Source organism: Anguilla rostrata, chromosome 15 (assembly GCF_018555375.3).
Source record: "Anguilla rostrata isolate EN2019 chromosome 15, ASM1855537v3, whole genome shotgun sequence".
NCBI lineage: Eukaryota > Metazoa > Chordata > Actinopteri > Anguilliformes > Anguillidae > Anguilla > Anguilla rostrata.
Window position 1 is genome coordinate 6,316,075 of NC_057947.1, and position 4,324 is coordinate 6,320,398.

The window sequence follows — 4,324 nt, forward strand, 5'->3', positions numbered from 1 at the left end:
ACCACATTCCTCTGCCCGTTTTGGTGTTTGTTTAATTCCTATTTTGTTTAAAGGCTCTATAAGACCTCAGTTTCATGTGCATTTACTGTTGGGTAGACACAAACGAGGAAAAATATCAGTAAATAATTGTATGCAACCGTATGGCCGCTATTATTATAGGGTTGTGACATGGTTAGTTTGTAGTGTAATTCATTTTATATATTTCAATTTTATTTCTCTAATTTTTTCTGTGGTGCGTGAGGATGAAATGGCAGCTCGATGCTTTGTGTTGGTGTCGAATATCAATTTCCTCTGTACTCCTTTGATTTTGGGAAACTGTTCCTTTCCAAAAAAAAAAAAAAAAGCTATTTCCTTGGCTTTTTCTTCAATGTTATGTAACTGAAGTCCATATGGAATGTACATCATCTGTGTGGGATTGCAGCAACTCCCTGAGCAAAATTATTTTTTAATCCATTGCTCACATTCTTTCTGATGGCTGTGATAGACTTTCCCAGCTCACAAGTTCACACTCAAACTAAAACGAAATCCCAAAGCCTCTGTTATTAAACATTAAAATCCTTCCACGCAGCAAAATAAATGGTTGCATGAAATGCAATTTACAGGTATTACAATGATGACTGTTTTTTTTTTTTAACTTCCTGGTTAAAAATGACTTTCATTTATTTAGCAGATACTTCTGTTCAGTGTGATTTAACGGTACATGAAGTAAAGCTAGATAAATACCTGTATGCTGTACAGTAAACAGAAGTTAATTGTGCCATAATCATTAAAAAAAAAGACTTCCTAAATTTTACATTATGACCAGGACAGAGGCAAAATGTAGTTGTGTGGTCTGCAGTACTCTTTGCCCATAGAAAGTTAAATAAGTCTGACTTCTTTAGCCAAAACTTAGACACAAGGTCATATGGTCAATTAAACATGCTGTGTACGTAATGCATACAGTATATGTAACATTTTCTTCTAATGTTTCGTCACAATTAAGGAAAAAAACATTTTACTCCTATATTGAACATTACCCTGAGTGTTAGACTGCTGCCTAATTTACTCTGTCTCTAGATTAAATGCAGTAGTTGGAACTCTATGCTTCCTGTGGCAGACCAGCTTTGATGCATTCTATTTTTCTAGGTTATGTTAATAGTGACGTATTGAGTAATTTATATTGGTGTATGCGTTTACCTCTTTCTTATCCTGACTCATTCTGTCTGACCAGGAACAGGCGTGGGTATCACCAGAGATCACCACAGTGAGCTTAAACTGCTCCATAAACTTACTATCTGGAAGTAATTATGGTACTGAGTGCCATCTCATCCAACAAGTTAGGGGTAAACCACATATTACCAAGAGGGTTATATTTCTGAAGGGAATACAATCAATCCCTTGTTTTAGTGGTTAATCTCAATAATAATAATCCTCCAAAAATGATTTTGTGTTTGCATATACTTTCCACAGGCACTTCCACAGTGCATCCTGCACCTTCGTCAGACAAAAAAAGTTTTAGTTTTAATCGCAATTTTTTATTATCATAGTTTTCCACTCGATATTGTGAATGCACTGAATAGCGGGCGTACGCATGCATGTTTGAGGGAGAAAGCATGCATGTGCGCATGCACTGCACAAGCAAGTGCACTTTCATGTTCCTGTGCTTCTGTGTGTGTGTGTAGTGCGCCAAAGCATTGCTACATAGCCCACACAAGAAACTGATTGTACTGACAGGATACCACATGCCAACACGGTGCAATTCATGCGGCTTTCCTCTCGCTATGGTAACGGCCAAACAGCCAAAATTATTTTTTGATGATGCTGACCATAAGAATCACCACAGCATCGTGCTTTTATGAATCAACCATTAAGTTGGATTTCTTCTCCCCCCACCGCCCACTCTGGTTCAGTAATGTGGAAAGTCTTGCCTGTCCTGAGTCAACAGTACGTTGATCTTGAATGTAAACTTTCTCAGAAACACTGGCACGTTAAATCTTAGCCGGTCCCATACTACAGGAAAATAAGCCCTAAAAACTAGTTCAGAATGTTGCAATGTTGCACGTGTTGGTTATCTTTGTTGTGTATTTCACATCTTGAGACAGAGAACTCACTTTGGCGTTCAACACAAGGGTTCGTGGTTTTTGAGCAACAAAACAAACTGTTAAACTGCTAAGAGTAATAAGACTCATTAAAAAACAAGAAAAGCTAAACTGTTTTAGGTGTGCATGTCTGAGAGTCGTCAGAGCCATGGCGTGGTGCGTGCTCAACACAGATGGACTCTTCCCATCGTCTCTGCTTGCTTACTCTCCTTTTACTCGTCACGGTGAATCTCGGTGAAACCACCCACGCGGAGCGCACTGCAACATGCGGCAAATATCTGCTCATTTTCCCCATCTTCCATAAATACAGACTCCCCAGAGCACACAATGACAGAGGAAATGTCCTCTGAATCTAAACGTCCTGGGCAACTGCTTACAAACTCAAGACTTAGGGAAGGTAGAGTCACTTCTTTTTAGCATGCAGCAGATGTAAAAAAAAAAAAAAAAAGAACAGAGTTACAGAGGTCAGAAAAGGGCAGGTGATCGTGCTATTAAACAGAAAATGTGATTGACGGCACCCTGTTAAACACTCAGGGGCAAAGTTTATAGGCAGAAGCCACAGGCATGTCAACAGGAGGAACTCACAAAATGGCCGAATGCGTTTACGGCCCGAAGACACTCCACTGGCTGCTCTCTCGCTCTGTTAGTGATGTAGCTCTCAGAACAATAATCCGTTGCAGAGCAAAACAGTTTCTATAAACAATGAGCAGAGTGCCAAAACTTTCCTCAGGCTGTGCTGTAGAGCAAGTCGGCTCCACAGCTGCCAAAAGAAGGCCATCGACATTGAGCTGATACGAGGCTCAAAAAGGCTGCCATGCATCATCATGGGTGATACACATCGGTGGTGGGTATGTGAGCTTTCAGCATTCCCCCCTTTCACTGTCAATTGCTTTGTAATTGTGAGAGCGATTGTGCAAATACAACCAGTGCATTATCACTGCCATCATCAGGAACTCAGTTGTGGTGCGTATACTTGTGGCTTATGTGTGTCCTGAAAGTGCATGTCAGCAGGGGGATGGTGGTGGCGCTGGGGTGCTGTTGACTGGAGAAATGCAGGCTGCCAGATATGAGGAAATGAACCCCAGTTATTATGGTGAATTACACTGGAAGAATGGGGCTGGAGAGGAGAAGAACATCAGAAGTACCTTCCTTGGAACTTCCGTGTGTTCCAATGTTCTCACTACAGCCCCAGATCGGTTCAAACTGGCAACTGGTTCTGTTACTGAGTTCAGCTGGGGTACAACTTTGAATAAACAACTTGACTTGAGAAGCACTGCATGTATCGAGTCTAACTTCGGACGTGTTCAGGGTGCCACAAGTGCAGGACAGATGAAACCGGTTTGTGGAGTTTTTCAGATGTCAATTGTCTAAGCAAGTTAAACAAACATCCGCTGTTCGGTCCCATTGGAAGAGAGCCCATCTCTAGACATCGCCCCCTCATTTTTAAAGTATATTTCAATATGACTGTCCCTTTCGGGGGAATATGTGCTTACAGCTAGAAATCTCACATCTCGATCTATGTTTTGAAAAATGTACTTTTGATGGAATTAACTGATTTTGCAGCCCCCCATGTGACAATGCATGTGTAGCTCCTAAAATATACACCCTTGTGCCAATGTTTAATGTTTATGATATGCAATATTCATTTGACATCACAACTAACACCGAATTATATCAAAGCACCGCTGTATAAATATAATAACTGTTTTAAAGTACAGAGTGACCTGCATTGAGTTTTGTATGATCTAAAAAAAAAAATTTTTTTGTTTGTTTCCGTATATTATTCTTTTCAGTGATAATGTTTGTGTATCTGGGAGAAAATTATGATGTGGATATGCATCTCTGTACAGTCTGTACAGTATAACTTTTATTCTGCAGTTAATAACTTATTTGAGTTAGAAACTTGTCCGCTAACTCAGCAAAAAAAAAAAAAATTTTTTTTTAATTTGACAAGGACCGGAGCTGATTTATTAACACAGCGCTTATCTGTAAAGTTATTTTGCCCCTACGTGTGTTGAATTACCTTTGTACTCATATACAGTTACGTAAAACTCTGCGGTTTAATTTTGCGTGTTCCCATCAGAGGTCTGCAAATACCATTATTACACAGACTAGGGTCTGTAATTTTAACATATCCCTTCCTTGTTTGAAATGCCGATAACAGCAGACAATGTAATGAAAAAAAAATTGTAAAGATGTGGATCCACAGCATCGCCATGTGGACAGAAAGGGTATGACACAAAGAT